A 26,206-nucleotide genomic window follows, 5' to 3' on the forward strand; every position below is an offset into this window, starting at 1 on the left:
CAATATTTTAGAACGAGGTGGATTGTGGGACGTTATTTGTTTGGGGGGTAGAGAAGCTTATTGAAAGCAGTTTATTTGGCGAGAGAAGCAGAAAGTTTGTTCTGGGATTGCACTTAATAGAGCATATTTGGAAAGGGTTACTTGAAGCGGTTGGTGGAGGAGGGGAGAAGGGCAAAGGTGAGAAGGGACAATTGAGGTGAGGGCTGGGGGGAGTTGATTTAGGGAGCAAGTCTGTGACAAAGTGGGGAAGAGATGACTGGCCGGATGCAGAGACATTTGGGTGGCTAGGTGCAGTACAAAATGCAGAAGCAGATGTCAGCTGCCTCAAACAGTGAGAAGAGGGTGACGGGAAGTCCAGGGAAGATTCTCAGAACTGAAAAGGACACTTACTAAAATCTCTCTTCCACACACAACTTCCAGGAAGGAACATCCTGGAGTAAAGAGTAAGGCGGAGAACCTAACTGGTGCTGTCAGCCCAGCTCCCATGCAGGGCGACGCCCCGAGAAGAGTGGTACCGCTCACTGGGGGCAACAGCAAGCACGTGTCACTTACATGGGACCCAGCGCTGCAAGTTTTCTTCACACACTCTGGACTCGGAAACGGCTCCAGTGCCGAATCACTTCTAGCCCACCTCAGATGATCTGATGAGAAATTTTTCAGTCCATTTTCCTTGAAAGATGATGGCCACAGTGCCTGAACGCCGCCACGCTGACATGGGTCTATCTCTGAGCAGGTGACAAGGATGAGGAATGATGCAGCGGGCAGGGAAGGGAAGCTGGTGCATGTGTCCTCACCTCATGAATCTTAAGTTAGAACAGTAGATGCTTTGGGGGCCAGGACAATGTTTTTGAAAATTGTGAGGATCAGCTTCCCCATCTTCCGAGCAGACAAGTGAGTTGGACGACAGGGAAACCCAAGGCTGACTTATGAGACACTCTAGGCGCCAGCGGGAAAAACCCCAGCCTGGGAGTCCACAGCCCTACCTCCTGGTCCCCGGTCATTTAGTAGGTCCATGACTGGCTGAGTAATTGAACCATCTCATACCCAAAGTCCTTTGCTTAGAAATCTCTTTGCCTGAGGAAGGAGAAGACAGCTTTCCAGTATTACTTAAAACGAGGCTTATTTTTCTGTCAGAATAAGCCTGACATGTCAGAGGACATCAAATTGAACATTCTGGGTGGGGGACAACCCACACAGCTGAAATGATAAGAGGGGAAGGTGGTAAGTCTAATCTTTTTGCCATAAGGAAAGGAGATGGTTTACATAAGTGAATATTCTAGATGACTGAAGCTTCCATATTTAGAGACATAATTTTGGTTTAAAATATATCTAAAAATACATCCCCTACTTCACAACTTTTCAAGCATCCATGTTTGCCCTGTAAATTCAGGGATGACTCTAGACCGTCACATTGTCTGACCTCCCCACGAAATGACTCCAGTCTTTCTGCTGAGTGGTTCTGCTTTCTCTGCTGCATCCTCCCTATTTGGAGGTTGCAAGTTCTTGGTGTCGCCTTCTAGCAATATTAATCTTCTCTTCAACTCACAGATCAGGGAGGCAAGCTTGGTAACTTAGTAAGTGCAAAAATATCTATAATGCTAATTCAACAGGCAGTGGTCTGCAAGTGTGACCTGGATTACCTAGGGGACTAAAGTGCATACACTTTGTGATAGCTATAATCTGAGGTTATGTATCCGACTGGAAATTCTGTGCTAATGGAAAGGAAGCTTGTAAAAAGCAGAGCTCAGTGGAGTTGCTAAATAATTTAGTAGAGCTAGTTCATCTTCCACTTAGGATTCTAGGTTTTGAAGGATTCTAGGTTTTGAAGATAGTTACAACTTTTAACTGAAATAAGATTTTGAGGTGAGTGGTGGATGATGATGGTTTTCTGGATTATCCATGGTGAGCCAATTCATGATTCCTTCTTCAATATTAAACATTGTATCTCAGCTGTTCAAAACTATCAATATTGACTGCCGTGGACTTCCGTTTTCTTAAGAATTCTGCCTGATCATAATATAGTTCTACATACCAACACACTATATTTAAAAATACTGAAATGACAAAGACAGCTACCAGAGGGTTGGAGAATAAGATTTACGTTTTATTAGACTTTTCCACCCCACATTCACTGCAGGTGAGCAGTCCAACAAGACTGCGTGGGAATGAAGTAGGTATCACTCACCACTATGGCCTGTTGCCTTTACAAATAGAAAAACTGGGGTTCAAAGAGGGCATGTGATTTTGTGAAGACCCCGGGGTCTTAACAGTAAGTGACAGCTCTGGCTCCTAGGTCCCCTGACTCGACTTTGCTCTAAACCTCAGTCCTTCTTGGCAACCCAGGAGCTAACTAGATGCTTGTGTGTGTCTATCCGTGACCCCCCACTTGACAACACTGACTTACTTTCCCCATTTCTTTCCCTTTAGTCACAGATGGCAACCTATAACATAGCTAATTCATCACTTGCTAGAATTGGAAGGGATCTTGGAGATCTCCTTCAATGCCATCATTGGACTTGAGTATACTGGGACTCAGAGAGGTTGCAACCTGCCCAGGGTCACACAGTACATCCTTTGCAGAACAGGGGTCAACCCAGGGTTGTTGACATGCAGTAATGCTCAACTAGTCTCGATGGTGTTTTCTTAAACTTTAGTCACTGGAGTGCAGCCTTCAAGATTCCTGTGATGTCCCTGCCCTAATACTTCCTGAATATTTTTCTTATAGACCCACGTTTTAAAATCTTAAACACCTATTTTAGTTCTGTCCTAAGCGAATATATTCCTGAAACCACTGATTTGACTGTTTCCCTTTTAAATATAAATAAAAATAAATATATAAGCCACAATAAAAATGCTCATAATTCTGTTGCATTAAAAGACTCGATTACTACTGGTGGTATTGGAGAGGCATTGTTCTGTGCCATTCTCTAAAATCTATTCTGTACCATTTCTCTTCAGCTAATTATTTAGTCCATATGATGCTCCTTGGAGCACATTTCAAATTGAATCTAAAACTAAGTGCATGTGAAAATTTAATAAAGACTGATTTGATGACTGGGAAGTTACTTAAGGACCCAGAGGTCTCTTAGGAGGAAGAAGATAATGTGGCTGGGAGTGGAGTGAGCACATATTCTCTGCCTTGCTTTCCCATCCTTAGAACACCCATTTGCCCTTAGGGAAAGGTGCTCTCAGTGGATGGGCTCTTGGCCAGGTCATGCCATTATTCTGGGAATGGAGCCCTGAACATTAGGGCGTTGACAGCATCAAGGAAATCACCCTTTTCTCGTGTCCCCCAGTTGACAGTCAAGGCCTAGAAACAAATGCATGCTATGAAAGGTGGCTTCCAAAGATGTGTTCACCTTCATGGCATGTTTCCTGTGGTCCCCGGGCAACCACCTGGACACGCACACAACACACAACTCAGCCCTCCAAATATTCCTCCAACCAACTTCCAGGCACCTGATAGTCTACTATTAAATATTAATTTTTTTGCCTAAAAATTTCCCTATTTTTAAACTGCAACTAGCCAGGAAGAGATAACTCTCTATGCTTTATCCATGACATGTACCTTAATGTGAATGAGTGTATTCCATCCTTTCACAAGAAAAGAGTTTAAGTATAAGGTGTATGAGAGACATGGGTATTATGGATAGGAAAAAGCAAAACAAAACATAGAAGGAGGTGGTCAACTTTAGGACTCAGGAGGCGGGGAGGGGTAGGCTGTCGGGCAGGTGGTTCTTTGCCCATCACTATAGAGCCGCAGGGTAGTCCAGTGACTACATGAAGGGACTGAAGCAATAGTTTCTTGCCAGCAAAGTCTTCTGTGTGACCAAAATGAGCATTTGTGGGAACCTGGGTCTGCAGAGCTTAGCAGGAAACAGCTACCAGTAAGTGCATGGCCTCTAGTTAGATAGTAATGGAAATGACAGATCCCTGGTGGCCCCGCTTCATTCTGTTCCTTGAAGCAACAACTTCCCGGGTCCTGGTCTTGTGAACAGAAAGTCAAGGCCCCACCGTGAAGGTGGAAATGTACTTGAGTCACTGGGGAAGTATTTAAAGGATCATCATTTATGGAGCCTAAGAGCCAAAGCAACGATGATATATTTGCTGTAGCTCCACAACATACTATGTTTCTCATGTTAAGTTTGCAGACTGTTCTGAGAAGTACATGATGATGGGTTTGTCAGTCAAAGGACTCAGGCCGTAAGAACTAAACACTCTAATCTTCTTGACAGGCTCCAGTGAACTCATGAAAACAAAGACAGAAAGATTTGCCACTTGGAACCTTAAATGAGTTGACTGTATGTCAAATTGGTACAGAGTCATTTTCCATCTCTGCTTAGAAACATCTAATCACACACTATTTCTTAATCTTAACATGACAATATTAATTAATGGCCAAAATTTGAATCCTGTCTTTGGTTCTGGGAACTTTTAACACCTCTCTGTTTCTAACCTTGATGTTTTTGTTTTCATTTTTGTTGCCAGTTTGTTCTCATTTCCTCTTCGCTTTCTCCCTCCTCTCTGCCTCCTGGTATCTGGTATTTGGAGCTGGCTCCAAAGCCCAGAGTGGACTTCTCTTTCTGGTGTTGCCCCAAAGACCTGGCCCATTGTCCCAGATGCTCCTCCTCCCTCCCCCAGACCTCTTCGGTACCTTTACAGTGTCACTGCAGCCCAGTTGGAGGGTGTCAATTTTCAGCATAATTTAAAATGGTGCTACCAAGAGGATGGTTTGGATTGTTCTCTTGGTTTCCTTAGGTACAGTTAGAAACAAAAAACTGCTGGATGACATGGAGGAATCCCACACATCCTCCTTTGTTGAACACTGTGATATGCCAGGTGGCGGGCCAGTCACTTGGGACGCGCTTGTTGTGTAAGACGTCTGCATTTCAATAGGCTCTCTCAAGGTCATCTTCAGCACACCTCAGAGTCCGAGAAACACCCGTCGAGAAAGGAAAGTAACATTTAAAAATAGCATTATTTGCTATTGTGTTAGTTTTTATTCTGTGAAGATGTGGATTTCCATAGGTATTCACGATTTGCTCAGAGTGCGGGGCGGGGGGGGGGGGGTCCTGTTCCTCACACTGCGCTTGTGTGGATCTCGCAGGAGCCGAGCAGCCCTACCACCAGCCGCCACGGGGCGACTTCCGCGGAGGTAGCTGATCAGGTAAAGTCCCAGGAGCCCTCTCCTGAAAGTGTGTTGACATGGACCTTCTCCGGGTCTTTTCTAGAGGAGACTCTGGTGGTAACCCTTTGGGGAGAGTGCGTTTTGATTTTGCTGGTTTTGATTCGATCTTCTCAGTTGGCCTTGTGCTGAGATGGTCCCCGGCAGAGGTCCTAACCCAGGCGCAGGAACGCCAGCCTGTTACCAGGCCTGACGACTCACCCACTTTGCGTGATCCCAGTCTGGGCTCTGCCCATGACTTCTGAGATGCCAGCAACACCTTCTCGGTGTCAGGTCCTGTTTGTTTCTGAAACCTCTGCCACTTGGCCGCCTTCGTCACAGCCGCATTTATGCCACTGACGTTCACCCTTCAAGCAGAAGTCACCTGGGACTAAGAGCCTGGAGGAGCCCCTGTGAGTCTGCTGTCTGTCAGCAAAGCCGTCTGAGCTAAGCCCCGTTTCACATCCAGATTTTATCAACTGAACTAGAGGAAGGAATCCAGGTCACAGTTGGAGAATATGGGCTTTTCTATATTCTGAGAAAGTTATTCTAAAAATAGACCCATGGAAGACCTAGCAAGGAAAAATAGAAGCAAAAAAAAAAAAAAAAGGAATTTAAAAAATGACTCAAAGCTCTTCCTGAAAATGTTCGGGTCCAGATTCCTGATGATCTCCTTTCTCTGACCCACAGCCCCGGAGATGAGTCCAATAGCTCAGGGAACAGGAAGGGAATTGCCATAAATCTGGGCTAAGTTGGAAAGGAAAGGATGAAGCAGATACTCAGCAATCAATAGAGCGACGACTTGTTTTGTGGTAAATGTTTACGGCTTTGTTGCTGGGATGAAATCCTGCTGCCTCGGAACAGGAGCCATTAGAGGTGAAATGAGTTCACCTGATGCCCTCCGTGTGTAATTGGTATGCATCACTCCAAAGTCCCTGGCTTCCAACTAGCAAAAAGGTTTTAGACGATTCTCTCCATCCTCTCTACCTTTCATTACTTCATGAGTCCAAAGAAGGAGGGGAAAATGACCCATGTCTCTTTCCTTAGTCCAGGCTTGCGGGACGCGAGGCACGAAGGGCACTTAACGTTTCCCTCCACTCCTGAAAGTGCTGTTGGGGGAGCAAGCGAGGAAATGAGAGCACGATGAGAACAGGGGCTGGATTGTTCCTGCACTGACTCAACTCAAGGAGTGATGCCTGGCCCAGCCCGCCGAGGGGAAAAGAAGCAACGCCCCTGTTTCCTTGTCACGGGACGGGGAGGGGCTGAAAAGTGCTTTGACTGAAAGCGAGTGCGCTAATTGATTGTTAATGACTACGCAGCCCGAAATGTCTGGAATTTGGTTTCTATTCAGTGTAATTTGACATTTGCCAACCATTATTAAGTCCTTTTGATGTTCTCCCTGTGCAGCAGTGATGAGCAGCTGATTGGCTCTTGAGGCTGGAAAATGAGGCTGGCTGGGCACCGAGTCAATGGGGTGTCTGGAAGGCAGCCACTGTCACCCAGCTGCCCTCAGCCTCACCAGCCTCAGGCGCTCTGGCATTCCCAGCGCCTTGCCTTCTCTGTCCCCCTTCCTGTTTCTGCAGGCTCCCTTTTCTCCTGTTTCCCCTCATTCTCCAAGTTGTATTCCCTTTCCAGCCCCAGTTCATCTGCCCTGTTTAAAAGCCAACAACTGGGGGAGGGGGTATAGCTCAGTGGTAGGGTACACTTTTAGCATGCGTTAGATCATTGGCTCCATCCTCAGTACCTCCATTACACATAAATATATACCTAATTACCTCCCATCAAAGAAAAACAAAAAAATTTTAATAAAATTTAAAAAATTTAAGTAAAAGAAAAGCCAACAATTCTCTGCTCTATTGGTTTCTCAAAAATCAACCTCTTTTGAAAAGAACAAAAAAATTACTACAATTGTATCAAGATGAAAAGAGGAGTGAGAAGTTGAAGGAGGATGCTATGAAAACGCAGAGAATTTGAGATTCACTGCCTCCCTCTTATTTCACTTGTTTTCCTTTGCCTGTTGGCCCTACCCTTCCTTCAATAAACAAGCTTCTCTGCTTCCTCATCCATTACCCATCCAGTGTCCCTTCCCCCGAGCCACCCCCAATAACTCCCTTAGTTCCAGCCTCTGCAGAACTTGTCTCCTGGCTCCCCTCCCCCACCCCACCCCCACCCCAGGAACTGACATGGTCTCAAGGTCCCAATTCTAATCTCCCAGGAGAGAGATTATAAGTGGCCAGAACTGATCAGGGTCTAGGGCTCATCACTGGCTTAATCAGCTGTTACTGGGGGGAAGTAGGGACAGGGGCAAGGCACCCTAGTGTTCATTTTCCCAGAGCTGAGAATGGAAAGGAGGAAAAGATGGGCAGCCCTGGTGCAGTGTCTAAAAGCCTACCTCTTCATCTGGGAGTCAAGTATCTCAGAATATCCAACACAGTCTCTCAAAGTTCTTTTTTTATATTCAAAAATTTTAATATACTCCAACCCTGGCATTGACCACAATTCTTCCTCATTCATGCTTCTGTTGCATCTCCTTTCAAAAGATTTGGGAGGGGGGAAAAGTCAGAAAATCTTGGTCCCAGAGAATCAAGAGAAAGCCTGCAGCAGTGAGAGAAAAACAAACAAACGAACAAAACATGATTCCATTTCAGTAAGGACAAAGATGACTTTTCTTATCAATTCATGTCTGAAGCAGCATGAAAGGGCTATAGGCAGAAAGGACAGTCGGTGCGAAGTCAGGAAACATTTTCCCAGCTCTAGCTGTGCCTCTGGTGAGCTGTGTGACCGGAAGCAAATCAGTTAACCTTTCTGGGCTTGCTTTTCCTTTCTTGAATAATAAAAAGAATCAATTAGATGAATCTTTCCTTTCCTCTCCTTTAAATTCTGTGATAATATAATTTCCAAAAATATTTAATACAGAAATTGTAGAACAGCAAGAGGATTTGAATGGTTCCAAAGAAGTATTCATCTTTCCACTCATCCTTTATATTCATTAAATAAAAATTAATACTTTTAAATATTTTAATTAATTAAATCAGTTAACTTTTTAATACTCGCTGATCTGTGGGCAAGGCTCTGGATATACAAGTAGGAACAAGCAGATGTGATCCCCGCACTCACAAAAGGCACAATCTAGCACATTAAGGAAAATCTGTATCATCCTCGTTGCAGTATTTCTGAGATAACCCTTCTTTTTCTGTTTAATGCTATTTTCTCCTGTAGTTCTCTTCATGCACTGATGATCTATGGCTTCTTTCTGTTTGCCTGACTGGGACTGAAGCCTTCACTCTCTTGGGGAGACACTTTGAAACCCTAACACTCAGCTGCTACGGAAAAACATGGCCGTGACCCGATAGAGAAATCGGCGCACTTTTCCATCTCCTTCTCTGTCAGGCCTTTCTAATGGGACTTCCTCTTGAGGTTTGAAATAAGTTCCAAAAATCTCGGAAGCCTTTCTGTTCAAAGATAAATGTCAAATCCTTGTGAAACACAAGCAGACACTAATTATGACTTCTCCCCCATGTTGACCTTCCCAGTGTCTCTGAGCCACTTGAAGAATCCCACGAGTGAATCCAGGCCAGTGATGGGAGTTGGGCCCGGCACATGTTACCCGCTCACTAAGTGCTGGCTGTCATTGTCAGTGCTAATGGCAGCTGAAATGTTTCAGGGCGGAGTTTTTTAGACCTGAGTCTCATCGTAGTCCTGGAGAAAATGGACCTGCTGCTCACTCTCACCACAAGTCTTGGACTGGGGTTCTCTGCTTTGGGCTCAGGGAAGGAAAGACAACAGAGAGGGGTCCGTGGATAGCATGCAGCCTCTCTCCCATCCGTCCTCCCCCAAAGCCACTCAAAGTGCAAGTGTGTGGCCCCCTCACTCCTCAACAAGCCCAGATTCCCCTTAACTGGGGACTTGCCCGGCAGGCTGGGGGTGGGGAGCAGTGTTTCCCAGGTTCAGTCTGGCTGTTTCTCCAGAGACTTCATCCCTGCAAAACGCATCAATGTGTTCTTAGCAAACACGACCCTGGTGGAAATGTTTGCCATTTTCTGTGCTGTGTTATTTTTTCCACATTCGAGTCCTGATTTCCTGCCATTCTTGGAGAGTACCGGGAGGAAGAAGGGTCAGGAAGCTCGGCCCAGGGGGGAGCAGTGATTGAGCACCCACTCATTTCCGTCCTCCTCCACCACTGCGGGAAGGGGTTTTGAGGTGTTTCTGCATCGGTTATTTTTGTGCAGAAAGAACAGTATCTCTGTAAAGGGATCTGAGATGATATGAACAGAAGATTCAGCAGTTTCCCCTGGGTTCTGTCACTCGGCAGTGGTGTGACTTTCCGGGAGCACCATCTCACTGCGGCGGTTCCCTCAGCCCTTAAAAGGAGACAATACTTGCTTGTTAACTAATGTGGATTTCCTTCCAAATAAAATGTCAGGCGAGGCTAACGTACTATTATTATTGTAAAAGGCATCTGTCTTGGGAAGTAGCACTCAGTGAGAGGTGAAGAAAAGAGAGGGCAATCTTGAGACGGGAAAGGCAATAAAGAGTGTCACAGAGGGGAGGGAATAGCTCAAGTGGTAGAGCGCATGCTTAGTATGTACGAGGTTCTGGGTTCAATCCCCAGTACCTCCTCCAAAAGTAAACCTCATTACCTCCTCCCCAAATAAAGTAATTAAATAATATAATAATAAATAAATTTAAAAAAGAGAGTGTCACAGAGTATTCTGAGATATTTTCCCCCTAGCCCTCCCCTCTTTCTAAGGGGAACTTTCGAGTGGTTTTCACCAATTAATTGCAAGTTGCAGTAGTTATAATAGTAAAGCTGTGAAGGGTAACAGAACTGACTGGTTTGATTTGATTATGTGGATTTTGAATAACAGCTCTCCACAGGTACAAAATGAAGAGAAAATGACTTATCCAAGGATGCACTGGTGATATAATAGGATAATGCAGAAGACTATACCCCTTTTGATTATTGTTTTCATAGCTTGCCAAAGCTTTAATATATTATCTCATTTAATATTCATAATAAACTTGTGAGATCAGGAGGATAGCTCTTATCTAAACTCAGCTTGCTGCCTCCTCTCTGTCTTTTGAATGAGGAACCTCAAGCCCAGGGCTGCTGAGGGACTGGCACAAAGTCACAAAAGTGCTAAGCAAAAATGCTGACGTGAAAACATCACTCTCCTAGTAATTAATTCCCTTTCCCATCTACCATGTGCTGGTCAGCACTTCATGAAGCAGATTCAACCCTGCTGTGATGAGCTGTCTGATGATTTGGTTCACATAATAGTTGTCCATGTTTATACTGGAGCTACCATAGTACTTTGAAAGTTTGTTCAAAAGGTGAGTTTTCCTAATTTTTTTTAAAGTATCTAGTTCATGTTTAAAGGTTAAAAACACAACTGCGGTGTTGTATTTGGTCATTTACAGACCAGGTGTAACTGTATGACCCAGGAATTGGGATAAGGATTAATTAATTCACTGATTTACCTAGTGAGTACAATTAGCTAAGACTTCAACACTGGGGATTCCAAGTGGCCCGAGGCAACTGAGATTAGTGAGAACTGTATACTTGTGTTTGCTTATTTGTTTTTGGCAGTGACAGAAATTCAACTTGAAGTGGTCTGTGCACAAAGGGGCAAAGGTACAGCCAAGGCAGAGCTTCCCAGGAAGAAGAAGCCAGAGCCAAGCTGAGGGAAGGGGCAGGATTGCAAAGCTGGAGGGACAGCAAGGAGGTCTCTGGGGCTGGAGCACAGGGAGCAGGAGGGGATGGGGGAGGAGAGAGGCTGGAAACTGACCAGGTCAGGAAGTGCCTTGTAGGGCAGGTCAGGGAGCGGGGCTTTGCTCTTAGAGCAATGGGGATCCATTTAGGAATTTAAACGGAGGGATACCCTCCTCTGATGTACATTTTAAATTGAGCATTCTGCCTCATTGAAGAGCACCAACAGCCATCTAACATGTTATGTGAAAAATCTGAGTCTTTCTTGGTCCCTCAGTTTCCCTTTCCCTTCCCGTTAACAAATCCAGTGAACTTGCCCTCGAAAATAGACCCCTGGCATCTTAATTTCTCTCTGCCTCCACTGAACCTCCTTCATCTGAGCTGTCTTGTCTAGGCTATTTCAAGACTACCTTGAACACTGTTAAGTCTGAGAACTTACCGGACTGTCAAGGGGAGAACTGGATTAGGCAGTTGAATATTTCAAACTAAATCTCATTTTGGGGGTTACATGAAATAACACACATAAACACTTGACCCAGCACCTGGCTTCTAGAATGCTTTTAATAGACATTAAAAAAAATTAATACTCATCCTCCTGGTGCTTTTCAACAAGATGAAAAGATCAAGGGATTCGGAGCAGGAGACTTGGGTCGATGTCCTAGTTCGAAAGAGGTGTGGCTTTGGACAAATCCTAATTTCTCTGAGCTACTGTTTCCTCCTCTGAGGAATGAAGATGTAAGCACCTGTTCTGAGTATCATGCAGGGCTGTTATGAGCATCAGATATGATGATGGATGTGAAAATGCTTTGTAAGCTGAAAAGCATCTTTTCATGAGCGACTGACTATATGAAATTATATTTAATTCAGTTTCCCTTTATACTTGACTTCTCAGGTTTCCTATACTGTAAGACAATATTACAAAATAAATTTTATTATAAGGCACTGGGGCCTTCGATTTACAGGAAGACTGAGTCCCAGATTCTTGACCCTCTGCCCTGTACAATCCAAACCAGTGCTGTCCAGCAGACCTTTCTGCCAACGTGGAAATGCATATCTCTGTGGTCCAACGTGGTAGCCACTAGCCATTGTGGCTATTGAGCACTTGAAACATGGCCAGTGTGGCAAAGGGATGTTACATTTTATTTTTATTTTTTAATTTAAATTTAAATAGCCACATGTGGTTAGTGGCTACTGTACTAGACAGTTCAAGTCCAAAAGCTCCACTCTCTCAGGGCCCTCATTTATAAAATGAGGAAATACCAGGGTCTTTTCTAGTTCTATCTATGCTTCTACAGACACAATTCAGAAATAGATAAGCCAATTCAGATAAAATAAGGGCTGAATCCAGAGTCATTTTTCTTATTCTTGAGTCAAAGATAATCCTACATTTAAAAAAAAAAAGTTCCTAGCTGATTTATTTATCAACAAGAGGAAAGATTTCAAAACAGTGACAACACAGTCTTGTGTAAAAGGCGATCCTAGAAGATGAACCACTTAAGGACTACATTCTCCTGGGAGTTATATTTTGGTATCAAGTAGAGTAGTTGTTCTGAAGTTAACATTCTCCATTTCACATTCAAAAGTTCACTGGGGGGAAAATATTTGGAATTGAATAAATAAATGGATGGCTGCAGTGGGGATTGTTTATATGATGCTGACAGTTGCAAGGTCATACAGGGCTTCCATGATGAAGCTGGCACTAATTTTGTCTCTTTGTATAAGAACTGTGTTCCTATTACTGGGTGTTTCTAACATAAGGTGAAATGCAGAGAGAAAGACACGGAAAAGGAAGGTAACATGATTGAATTGTTTGGGGGCAAAAATGAGAAGCTCAGCAGAAAAGAAACCCAAGGCAACTAAAAGGACTAGAGAGGAGAGATGGCAAGAAGTGAGAAAAGCTTTTGAAGGGGAGAGATGAATATGGAACTGAAATCAAGAAGACAGAGTGGGAACAGATTGGGGTAGGCGGAGTGAGGATCAGAGAAGAAATTCCAGATCCATTTGTGAACGACACCAGGAGCTCAGCCTGTCTGTGGGGAAAAAAATAAGAAAGACCAGAAAAAAAAAATTACTTGGGAAAGAAAGAGAGTGACAAGGTAGTGAGGACAAGGAGGGACAGCTGTCATCTCATTTAATTAAGAAATTATTAATGGAACAGACGGGCCAGCCACAATGAGACTTTACTGATGAGATGCTACTAAAATTCCAGATAATAGCAGATGAAAAGTTATTGAGAGAGAAAGTGGTGAGAATGCGAATTTAATTGGTAATAACATTATACTCAGCACAATGCTTAGGAATTTAAAAATCGCACATTAAATAAATTTAAATGACTCGGGTTATCATCTAATTATGGTTGTTTAAATAATACAATACAATTAAATGTTAAAAAATTAAAAGCCTCAATAATTTTAAGTGATCACTCTCATGTTCTGAATTCTCCTTTTAAGCATTTGCTATTCAATCCTGCAGTGCTGACAACTGCACCTTTACCAAACATAGATATTTGTTGGATCAGAAGAAGATAAATGGCAAACGTAGCTTCTAGATGTCTTATGTTTTTTCTTCTCCATCCTTTATTTTACCAGTATCAAAATAGGTAGCTTCTTTCATCAACCAGCCACCTTGTTTCTTTCTCCTTCCTCCTCGCTCCAAGCAGGTCTCCTGACAGTACCTCCCTGCCATCCTTCTGAGAAAACACAGCATCAGTCCTGTTAGGCATAAATGTGATACAGGTCATGTAGGAGCTCAGCTGTGCAGTTTCACTTTCCAAAAAGCTGTCTGGACCACATCACAGAGAGCCAAGAACCACAACCTTGTGGCCGTGACTATGTTGCTGACTGTGGTTGGAGGACAGAAAGATTTTGCTCACCTGTCTCCTTAATGGGCAGTTGGTCCAGAAATTCTTCTCATAGTGAGTGGAAAGAAAGGCAAAGGAACGGATTCATTTGAAAATATCTTTATTTTTCCTAATAGTATGTGAATGTCATAAATTATTCCCCCCAAATACAGAGGAAGTTAAAGCTCTTATCACACTACCCGGACCATCACTAATGAGAATTTGACATGTGTTTCCCAAAATCAACGTACACGTGAACATAAATGGGATCTTCTCTATGTAGTGTTCTGTAGGATCCTTTTTTAACTTCACATATGGTCGCTGTCTTTCCATGTCATTATGCCATACTTCACTGAGTGAAAGACGCTTGTGATTGTAAGGTCACGTGCCTGTGAGAACGAAAAAAATGCTGTAGATTATAATTGGTGGGGTCTGTAGACTATGATGCATCCTAACTTCTGAGATGTTAAGATATTAAAAAGGCATCTTATAAATAATGACATACAGTATTAAAATTTTTTCTTAACATTATACTTCTATACAGGAACATTAAATTTTCTCTCCTTTTGAGAGCTGCATAATATTGCATTGTATGGCCACATTGTAAATTACTTAACAAATCCCCCATTAGCAGACATTCATGTTGTTGCCAACATTTTCACAGACTACCCTAATGTCTGTCTTTGCACACTTGTCCTGTTACTTCCTCAGTTTGAATTCCTTGAAGTAGAACTGATGGATTAAATAAGTGTGTCAATCTTGTCTACACCGAGTCATGCTGATTTACACTCTTATCAGATGTGTTTCAAAGTGCTTACTTCCTCAGGTCCTCAGCAACTGACACATCATCTGCTTAAACCTAGCCCAGGCATCAAGTAAGAGAAATTCAAAGACTAACACCTCAGTTACCCTCCATTATCATTCTGACCTTTCTTCTTGGTGTTTTCAATATTTGAGAAACTTCAGGGATTTCAAATGATGATGTCCATGGATGATTCTCTGATAACGGACAAAGCCCAGACCTGTTTATTTGCAAAGACCCACCCTTAACAACACAGCTGTGTCCAATGATCTACTCTACTGCTCTTCCTCTTTCTGCCAATTAGAGACAAGTCCTAAGGGTCACACCCTTGGAGGTGACTTACTAATAGCACCAGTGGCTAGGAATAAGATTGGGGCCGCTTTCCAGAACTCTTTTGTTCATTTGATCTGAAATCAGTGAACCCATTCCATGCATGAGGCTGTGGGGGCACAAAGATGAACAGCTTACAGCTCCTGCCCGAGGAGCCTACAATCGAATGGGTGAGATGAGATTCACTCATACAACACTATAGAACAACAGAAGATGAGATAACTGATTTCACGAGACAGGATATGATTTAGTGTCAAATGTGCAGACATGAAGTCCAGAATTTGAATGAAATCTGGAGACAGAATGGCCTGTCCCTTTGTGAGGCACCAAGACCAATGCTAATGTGCCGTGACCCTCTGAAAGCACAAGGATGACACATGGTCGATCCTTTTCCAGGCAGCATCTGTGTCCTGCACTGTCCCTCAGGAGTCTAAGGCACAGCAACAAATGCTCCGTCTTTTCCTGGAGCACCAGAGGCCAGCTGTCCCAGCGCCCCGTGTGTCCTGGAGGGGAGAAGCCAGACCTTTCGACTTCAGCTCCTCTTCTGGGGGAGTGCCCCGAGAGCAAGGCACAGAGTTCCAGGACCGGCAGCTGCCACGCTAAGAAAGCAAAAATTCACCTCTTACAATTCTCTGCCCAGTGGCATAGGAACCAAAGTCCGTTTGTAAAGCGAGCCTCCCAGTTCATCAGCAATTCAAGTTTGGGGACATATGCCTCCCAAACCGAATTTCATGACAGAGAGAGAGATGGCCCTTTTCTTTTATTGTTTCTGAAATGGGATACACATGGCTTTTAGGAGACCCCACCTTGTGTCCTGCTTCAGGGCTTTGATTTAATAAGGATGGCAAGAAACAAATGACTCGCTTGCTAATATTGGGAGAGTGCAAACACACCTGCCCCAGGCTCTCCACGTCAGGGCGCATGTTTGTAACTGACACGCAGACTGTGAGCCGGTGGGAGGAGCCCCGGGTAGGGACTCAGCATGCCAGCTGGACCCCACCACTGGATCTTAATCAAAACTAGGGGTGAAAATACCAGGGACTCTTTCAGAATAGATGCAGGTTTGAACACATCCAGACCTCCTGCATCAGACTCTTGGGGTGGGGCATTGTTTTTTCAGAAATGTCACCAGAGCCCCAGATGTGTTCCTCTTTAAGGTTAAAAAAAAATCACTAAACTAACCAGGCACTCTCAGAGTCATTTCTGATACTTGGGGGCATCTATGCAATAAAGAAATAAGGAAAAGTCAAAATGGGGCTTAAAAATAATTTAAAAAGTCAGCACATTTTGAATCCCCTAACTTGTGTTTATATTTAACCTAATAACACTTAATATAGGATTGCAATGCGATTTAATCTCACAAGATAATTAAAGACTTATGAAAAATATTCACTCTTGGGGAACCATACGCAGTCTGATCCGAAAATGGAACGCAAGTTTAAGATTGTGTAATGAATGGCTTTTCTCAGTCCTGTCAGACCCTGAGACTGAAGATGCCACCTCATTTGATGAAATGATTGAAGTATCAAATTTGACCCTTTTCGTGAGGGGGAAGCCCAGGCCCATGGTCATCCTGCCTCCTCTTCCTCCTCCCACCCCCACCCTGCATGAAAGTGCTGGACTTCAGCTTTATGATCAAAGACCCCGCGATCTGATGTTAGTCACTTTGTTTCTAGGCTGACGACTTTATCCCCCAAGGGAAAGTTGTTAATGATAATATTAATGAGAACAGCTAACATCTGCTGAACTCTTAGTATGTTTCAGGCCCTATATATATGCTTGGGACAGAAAGTAGATTTTCCTCTCTATCCTATGATCCAGGTTCTTGAGAGTTGACTGTTCAAGAGAAGCAGTTTGTTTTCTGGAACAGGCTCCATATTAATCATATTACAGGAGTGAAATACGGTTCTTATCTACTCTTTCAGCCAGCGCACTGGCTTTCACATGATTACCATCTCTTTTCAGGATCCTCAAAACACCATTCAGACCCCAAACCCTTGACACTGGACACAGTCTTGTGATTTGGTGACCAAGAAACACATTGAGATGGTGAGGCAAGACTAGATAAGTGAACAGGAGCATCCAAATGAAATGAGAACAAGGGGGGCTGGGAGAGATCTCAAGTATACGAGGGTGACTGTGGTCCTCATGGGATCAGGTCTCTGCCACCTACTCCTAGGGTGGCACCTGTCCCCCCTTCTCACATCCTCTACCTCCACTGGAGTCCGAGTTCTGTTCTCCTTCACTGATGGCTCATGTGAAGAGTCCCTCATTCCTGACCTGCATCCTTCATACCACCTCCTCCCAAATTCTCCTCCAGACATTTTCACCTTCCTTATTCCCTCTCTTACAGCTTCAGTAGGGTCCTCCTCTCCACTTCCACACACACGCAAGACTCAAGTTGAGAAGAGACTTCTCTTTTCTCTGTGACTCCCTCCAGCCACTGATGTAGCTTTCAACTTTTCACTTATACATTTTTTGGAGAGGGAGGATTCTACAGTTACTGATTCCACATACTCATGTCCCCAGAGTGAAATCTGCTTTCTACTCCCACTGCACCATATGCCCCAGCACTGTCAGATCCCCTGACCCAAGGCCTCTTCCTCCTGCACCACTCCACAGGATTTGGAACACTCGGTTCCTGGGTCCTCAGTGCCTGCCATTTTGGTGTCTCTGATGATTCCTCCATCTCTTTGGAACTCGATTCTTCCTCCTAATCTCTAAAATTGTGGTGAATTCAAAAGATTCTGCCCATTTGTTCTCTCTCCATCCCCTCTCACTTATCAATTTCATCTACTCCCACAACTTCAGACTCTCATTGTAAACAAATCACACCTCCATCCTGGTCCTAAACTCTCTGTTAGCTCTTTTTCAACTTCCTTTGACACACCTTCCACTGAATACTTTTCTGAAACTTCACACTCCACTGTCTGAAATCAAATCTCTCTGTGTTACCCACACCCAAACCGAAACCATTTTTCTCCTAACTTCCCTGTTTCTATTCATTTCTTGACCTGGAAACATTTTTTAATCTAGCAACAGTTCAAGGTAGACACATAAACCCCACCCTTACCCCAGCCCACCCCTGGCAGGCAGAGGTGGAGGAGGGGTGGGCTCTGCTCTAACTGCCACTCAGGGTCCAGGTAGATGGAGGTTCTGCCACCTCCAGTGCGAGTCTTCCAGGCAGGTCTCAGGTGCTGACGTGCAGATTGCAAGAGGAGAAAGGGCACTGAGACCATCGTTTGGGAGGTTTATGCAGACCAGGTCCAGAAGTGGCACAGATAGTTTTGCTTGCATTCCGTTGACTAGAACTCAGTCACGTGACCTAATGGCAAAGGAGGCTGGGTAATGTTATCCATCTGTGTGTCCAGAGGGAATCGGGTTTTAGTGAGTAGTTATTCTCCCTGTAACCTTGTATTCAAAGCCTTGAAGGAAGTATCCCCTACTTCTTCTGATCTCCTTCCTTTTTCCGGTTAGTCAAAAAGCTGGGGAATATATTTTAATTTCAGGTGATGCTGGAGGGCCACCCAGTTCTGAAAAGGAGATTTTTCTCTTCAAGGCAGCCTTTCTCTTCCTATTTCTATCCTCCTAACTCTAGGTCCATCAAGGCGAGACTTGCAGTTCAGAGAAACAAGAGTACCAGAGGACCAAATGAGATTTTTATTTCTTAAGTGCTTGTGCTGCGAGAGGTGGAAGGGGGTAGGGCGGAGTGTGTGGAGCAGGCAGAGTAATTGTCACCTGGGAAGCCAGTTATTCACAAACTACAGGAAGTAAAAATGAAGAAGCCCTTTTATATCAAGCCACATCTCCCCCTGTCAGGGCAGAATATGCCAGTGATAATCGCTGCTGAGGTGAGCATCTCAATGCTAAGACATCATTTCTTCCTTCTCCTTTGTCTTTCAATCCACACATATGTTTCCACATCTTTCTCCAACTGCTATTTTTCTTTTTAATAAGATTTATAATAGCAGGCACCTATCTTCTGTAGGATTTATCTTTGGATTTTTTTTTCATTTCACGCCATCCTTATTTTTATATGAAAATACTATATTTTCATAAAAACTGTATTTTCCATAACTCTTATGATTGCATTGTTAAGTCATTGCAGCATTTGTTGGCTTTGAGTGTGAAAAGACATGCATGTGGGGCCGCTCAGGTGCTAGCACACATGTACCACTCACGAGTTTGCACAAGAAGGTCAGCAAGAATATCTTCCCCCTCCCCCTTTTTCCCTCCACACAGATGTTTTTTAAAAAAAATTTTAGGGGGGGGTAATTTTATTTATTTATTTATTTAATGGAGATGATGGGGATTGAACCCAGGACCTTGTGTGAGCTAGGCATGTGCTCTACCACTGAGCTGTATACCCTCCCCCTTCTTCCACACAGTCAAATTGAAAATATGGTGTCTGTTAAATGTAGAGATCCAAATTAGAATTTATTGGAAGGGTCACCTATGTATCCTGATTTTTTTGACATTCAAAAACAACTTTTTGTGCACCCAACAAAAAAAAAAAAGAAAGAAAGAAAGAAAGAAAGTAAAGAAAAAAGAAAAAGAAGAGCTAAGCAAGCAACACCAGTGTTGCTTAGAAGCAAGCAAATAATAGTTAACCAATCTGCTAGTATTCTCAAGTCTTTCCCATTGCCTGCCTCTGTGGAAGGGGTGTTGAGGGCAAGTCAGAGAGTGGAAGAAAACAAAAACAAAGCATTTTCATCTACTGCAGTCTGAGTAAGCTGCCTCCAGACCACAGAAAGTTGACCATTCTTATTTCTGGACACACCCTTGGGCTGAAGGACCAAAGACATTTTGTACATTTCAAAGTAAGCCGTGGGCTTACAGGTTCTCATTGATGGCTACTTCCTGGAGGCTGAGACAGTGTGACCATTCTGGACTTCATACTTGGCAGGTTGTCATTGCTTTTGCTCTAAACCAGACCCTGAGAGGAACATGAACTTGATCCATGCCATAAATCAAGTTCTAACACAGGGTGAGAGTCTTAACCCCTCTCCTCCCAGCTCCCCACCGACTTCTCCCCCAAACTCCGCCCTCACAATGCTCCTCTACATGCCTTCAGTGCTACTGAAATGATTCAGAGAGCCGGGCTGTTATTTTTATCACTCGGTCCCAAAGGTAAAATGTTCAGCTAATTTGGTTCTTACCCCCCCCCACCACCATATTTAGACATGGAAGGGGAAAGACTAAGAAAGGAGTGCTTAGGCAAATCAATCTGAAAACAAAGCTGAGGAAAAACTGGAAAGCAGCAGAAAGGATGAAGCCTGTGTCTAGACAATCCCCCTTTGTTCTCAGAAGCCTCCCCTCCTCCTCTTCTGACTGTTTCTTCTTTCTTCGCTTTTATTAATTTTTCTCTCAGCTTATCTCTCAGCCCTTAGGTAAGGAAAGATCAGAGCTTGTGCGCTGACTCCGGAGGCGGGCGGCTCTCTCGGCAGCCCAGACCTGCAGGGAGCTCAGGGAACACACTCGGCAGCCGCCAGGCCAGCAGGCATCCAGCAGGCGCCCCGGCTGCCCTCCCAGAGTAGAAGGCGATTTTCTCATCCCTCACAAGCACCCTGAGGGAGATTAATAGTCGTCCTCAGCTTTGGGCGTTTGTTCTTTTTCCTGTGTCCTTGACACGTAGAAAAGATCCATTTTAATGCCTCTAAGCAGAAGGAATAACCCCAAAAGGTTAGAGCAGAGAGTAGACTGAGTTATTCAAAGACATGCTGCTTGGAACCCTTAATGATTCCATTCTGGGGTTGCTGTGCCTTCACTACGTGGTACTGGTTGTTATCGGGTTGGTCAGAGAGGTTAAAAACTATGGCCTTGAAATGAACATACTTCCAAATCCAGGTTTTGATAGTTACCATTGCATGACCTTGATCAAGTTACCTAAACTCTCTCAGCCTCAGTCTTCTCATCTAGAAAATGGGGATGATAATAATACTAACACTTAGAAAGTTTTGAGAGAATTAGATGAGCGAATGTGAATGATGCCCTTAGTATAGTACTGGCTGCATGTCAGGACGCCACAAACTAGGACTGAGTGGAGAGAAATGCTACTATTACTGTTGTGGTTGTCTTATTAATTGTAATTATCAGGGAGGTGACCTGAAATCTGATTCAAGGTGTAATCTGTATTTGAAAAGTCTCAGAAAAGAACAGAATGGACTGTGATTTCAGGGCTGAGTCAGAAAAACAGAAACTGCTCTATTTTAAAATGGAGGGAATTCAATACAAGAACTGATTATGATGGGGGAGGGTATAGCTCAGTAGTAGAATTCATGTCTAGCATGCATGAGGTCCTGAATTCAATCTCCAATACCTCCATTAAAAAAATAATAAACCTAATTACAAAATAAATAAAATAAAAAAGAACTGTTTATGCAGGTGGTGGAAGAGGCAAGAGCTAAAACAGAAGATTAACAACTGCAGGAAGCTGCTGCCACCCTTAGAACTGAAGAAATACAGGGGAAAGATGATGTTAACAGAGGCCAGAAGCCAGGGGCTACCTGGTGGGAGCTGGGACCTCAGAGGGAGGGTTGTCTGGAGGGCACCTTGAACCACAGAGGAGTTCAACCACTGCTGTCAACTGTCACCTGAAGCAGAAGGACAGACCCACGCAGGTTCTCCCTTCCTCCCGCCCTCTTGTGCACCTGCAGAACCTGACCAGCAGCCTGTTGACGAGACAGTCTAGGAAACGTGGTCTGCAGGCTCATCAATGGCCCTCTATGCAACAGAAATGTATTCTAACCTTGGAGGAGAATGAACTCCTGATACTTACGAAGTTGAAGGAGAAACTGCTTGATATACTGAAGAGAAACCATTTAATTTCTGAGTTTCAGCTTTTAGCTGAAATGCCTAAAAATCCAGAAGTCTGAACCTAGTTGATGATTTTGTGATGAACGTACCTGAGACGTAAGATGTTAAAAACACAGAACAGGAGAGCCGACAATCCCAACCCCCTAGGGAAGCTTCTTTTTACTCCTTTCCTTTCCTTTTTTTCTTATCTGGAGAGCTCTTATCCACAATCATTTCAATAACTTTCACCAAAAAAGCTCCATTATTCTTCATTGATGCTGGTTGTGTAAGTTATTGATCAAACCACTATTGACCAGGGCAAGAAAATGACTTTGCCATCATGGAAGGCCAACAATGATTCTTTGACACATTCAAGAGTGCAAAGGGGGAAGAAAAATTGTTAGTATCTTTGCTCTCTGCAGGGTTGCTTTCAAACTGAGGGATGTCCCTTTGAAAATGTAGAGTCTTAAGTAGGAGCGAGGGCACTAGATAAAGACTCAATCTGATACATGCTGGAAATGTTCAACCAGCACCTTGGCTTCCTCTCTCTCTCTCTTAGACCATAACGCTTGTTTCTTATAAAGTGCCAGGCTCTGGCTCTCTTCCCAGCACAGAATGGGCTCCCTAGCCATTTCATTACCAGAAATTATAATGATCATCTGCCTAACTGGGAATAGCATTATCTGAAACACAATTATAAGTAAACTCACTGAAAGTCTAGGTGGCCTGGTGATGACTAATCAGAAATATTACTGCCTGACATCTCACCCCTGATCATACCTCAGGATCATCACAGGTACTTGTCATTTTCAGAAACACCTCAATTGCCATGAATGTGGATGGAAGGAATAAAGTGGTTATTAATATCTTCAACTCAGGTGTCAAGGAATTGAAGCACACAAAGGTCCAGGGACATTGGGATCAAAAGCCCTGGCCAAAATAATTTCTTACCTCCATGCACGTGGTAATGATTTGCTCTGGTGTGATTTCAACTCTGGAATTCTCACCCAGTAGGGATGGGAAGAAAGGGACCCTAAAAACTGGGACTTCTCGGGGCTGGAATAGCACCCACTAATTTAAGGAGGTAGCAGGGCACAAGCTCCAGGAGAAGCAAGCTACAGGAATTTCCCAGAAGACAGAAAGCACTGCAATATTGTTCTATTTGCATCTGAAAATGAATGTTGGAAAAAATCACCACCATAGGAGTTATAGGGACCTAGCCTTGAGGTCACTGACTCTGCCAAGGCCAAGTCTCTCCTCTCTAAAGCAAAGCAGACAAACCAAAAAAGAAACCACACGCTTGCTGGCCATGATGGAAGAGAATGTTTCAAAGCAGTATGCGTTCAGCCTGGCAGTAAAGGAGTCACATGACAGCAGAATGATTCCTTGCTGGGTTTTAAGTCTGAACTTTTGGCCAACACTTCATTCAGGTTAACCCAAGAAACTGAGAACCAAGAGGTCAGACAGGAAAGTCAGCTGCTATATCTAATGGGGTCCAGAAGAGGAGGATCAAGAACCTTGACCATCAGTGGCCCAAGCTACTCTAGATTCTCTTTTTCTAAATTGCAGGGCTCATCAGAAAAGCTGGAAGCAGCACTGTGACAGTCACCAATAGAAGCAAGGATGGCACACTTCTGGAGCTGAGCTGCCTAAGGACAGCCCCGGTGGTGGGACGCTGAGCCATCCTGTGACCAAAGCCAGGGTAAAGAATAATGAGATGAAGGTTCAGATTGTATCGGCACTCCCCATGCATTAAATATAAGAGACGTGTCCCCAAATGAATTGCAGTGTTTTTGAAAATGATGCTCTAGGAAAAAGAGCAAATATTGACACTTCAATAATGTTTGCCCAGCAATCAGTGAGCTGTATACAGCACTCAGGGTATCCATGTTACTGGAATCAATTAGGAAGATGGAGAATTGATATCCTCCAATGAAAATATACGGTGACTGCTGACATTGCAGATAGCGTCAGCTCCACAAATCATCTCTGAAGTCATAGGCTTACCTGACACTGTCATCAGTGCTCAGGGGATCTATCTGAGAACACAGCTCTTACTTCAGTTAAGGTGCCCACTGCTCTTATTAGACACTGGTAGGACACCCAGTGTGCAGTTTCCACCCCGTACAACTAACCCTTCCTATGCGTTCATTCATTCATTCAGTAAGTTTGTTGAGAACCCACCTTGTAGTAGCAGAGTCTCTGGTTCCACAGCAGGGGGATAGAAACAATGGAAAAGTACAAAGTAAGATATTTTCGTATGAAAATGAAATTGAATGAGTCGTGGGAAGGCCTGAGTAAAGAGCATTCCACCTGGAGGACCAACGAATGCAAGGGCCCTGGGGCATACTCCACTGCCTATTTTCACCCTTCTGCTGTGTTTAGTTGGCCTTTAGTCTCTGGTTGCTTCTCGGACTGGTCGCTCCTTCCTTTTTCCTTTGTCCCCACCTACTTCCTTCCTTTTATTTTTTATACCGTCAGAGTCTTTTAAGGAAATCTTATGGCCGTGGAGATCTGACATCATAAAGTCTCCTCCTCCCAAATAGAATTTTGTTGTCATTGTTGTTCAGATGCCTCTCTCTCTTCCCATAGATTTTAAGTTCCTTGATATAAGGACACACTCAAGTGTCTTAGATTTTTATGGATTTCCCAAAGTGCCTAATATAAAAGGGGGGCATGTAGGAAAGGCTCAGAATAATAAACGTTGGCTCAAACTAAAATGTTTACAGCTGGAGAAGGTTGTTGAGATAAATTTGCCCACCCAGGAAATTTTTTGACTATATATTTCTGGTCTCTCTCCTTCTGTTATTTATATGTGTTCAGTTTGTCTCCAGAGAACTAAAAATCTTTAAAGTACTCTGGGGAAGAAACGCCTCAATGCTGTTAATGGTTTTTATTTAGCTGCATTTAGGGCATCAGTTCTTATCCTGGGAACTGATAAAGTCTTCATTGATACAGGCAGTCCAGTAACAAGTAGTTTTTATGCAAGGAATATGTGTGTTCAGTATAATCAGGCTGGCCTAAAGTTGAAAGATAAAGTTCATTAGCTTCCTTTCATGGGTGATGATTCCAAAGAGCAAACCAGTAATTGGTATGGTGTTTGGGAAAAGCATCCATCCTTAACTTTTGGAACCAGAGAAACAATTTTTTTCGCTTCTCCTCTTTTGAGAGAGGAAGGATGTGTCCCTGGGTGAGATGGAAGGGGGTGTTAACGTAAAGTCTCAGTCTGTGGCTTTCAGGATCACAGCCTTAGCCACCTAACCTCAAACTAGTGTAGATGAAAAGGGTTTTTATAGCAGCGGGCTGGTGCCATAGTGATAGGATGGTTGCTAAGGATGTCATTATCACTCTGATTGCAGGAATCGGTGAGTTAATTGGCATGACCTCATTCAAGTCCTCAGGGCCTACCTGTTCACAAATTACAAAGGAGACAAAAAGTTGATCTTTTTATAGTGTCAGGAGGCAGCACCTGTTAACATTTAACATAGCGTTTGAAACAAGCTAGAACACACATTATTTATCTACCTGTTATCTCTTTCTCACGCTGCACCCTCCTTCTTTCTCTTTACTACACAGAATTAAGACTTGCCCTTCTCAAAAAAAATTCTTTTTTATTGCACTGTTGTTCCCATTCCCTCTAGAGGAAGGGGGATTTTTTTTTTGAGGAGGGGTCTGAGAATCAGCCATTAAACTGAAGAAGGCTCAAGGAAATGAACTGAAATGTCTTGTAAGAAGAAAAATAGCAGTATGAGGATGAAAAAAAAAAAAAGCCCAGGATAATGGAGATTGATCGCTCTATCTATCTATGGCCTCAAATAAAACTGATTGAATTTAACATGTTAGGTTACAGTTAAAACGCTTAGTTGTTTCAGTCAGGGTAATATAGTTTCAGATTTTCATAGGGAGCCATTTATTTATTTTTGCATTTGTGAGTCATTTAGTCATTCCCTTGTGAGTGAGAATACATTTATTTTCCAACTCCCTGCTGTTAGGCGTTCTATTAATACCACACTAGTTGAAATAAATGGAGCAGTAGAAACTGTTTGGTGGTGAATTTGTTTTTCAGATTTTTTTTTTCTTTTGATACTGCTATTTTGGTAAGTTGGTTTCCCAACCTCTCCAATGGTTTAAATAAAGTCTTAACTTCTCACCCTTTCCCCTCTCCAGCTGCACATTTGATGGTTGCTTTTGCCTCAGTATGACAACTTCAAGGCACCCTGAAGCCTTATAACCCAAGAAATGCATAAAAAAACAGGATGTAGACAAAATTCTAATCAAGTGATGGGGTTGTCAAAAATCATGGACAAAGTGACAGCTTTCTTAAACGTAAGTTTTCTCTCCCCTTTGTACTATACCCAAAAGGAAAATCCAACCTAAGAAATAGGAAAATTGGCTCTACAGATTATAAGGAAGTGGCAAGGTTCATGTTTTCCAGGATTCTAAAAGGGGGTTTTCAAATGTACTTTGTTGTGCTTCAGTGCAGTCAGGTTTGCTCATGCGCCTGGAGTAAAGCTGAGCAAGGATAAGGTCCTTGTTATTCTGGGCAGCTAATTACTGTCAGTAATT

At 43.4% G+C, this 26,206-nt stretch overlaps 1 long non-coding RNA gene across 1 annotated transcript; it reads right to left on the reverse strand.

Moving 5' to 3' along the window:
- Nucleotides 1–13,817: 13,817 nt before the first annotated feature.
- Nucleotides 13,818–24,114, reverse strand: LOC140696639 (uncharacterized). Its single transcript, XR_012073146.1, has 2 exons — nt 23,825–24,114; nt 13,818–14,102 (listed from the first exon to the last, which is right to left on the reverse strand). It is a non-coding gene; the product is annotated as an uncharacterized lncRNA (long non-coding RNA).
- Between the last annotated feature and the right edge of the window lie 2,092 nt (nt 24,115–26,206).

The sequence above is a fragment of the Vicugna pacos genome, chromosome 5 (genome assembly GCF_048564905.1).
Source record: "Vicugna pacos chromosome 5, VicPac4, whole genome shotgun sequence".
In the NCBI taxonomy this organism is placed as follows: domain Eukaryota; kingdom Metazoa; phylum Chordata; class Mammalia; order Artiodactyla; family Camelidae; genus Vicugna; species Vicugna pacos.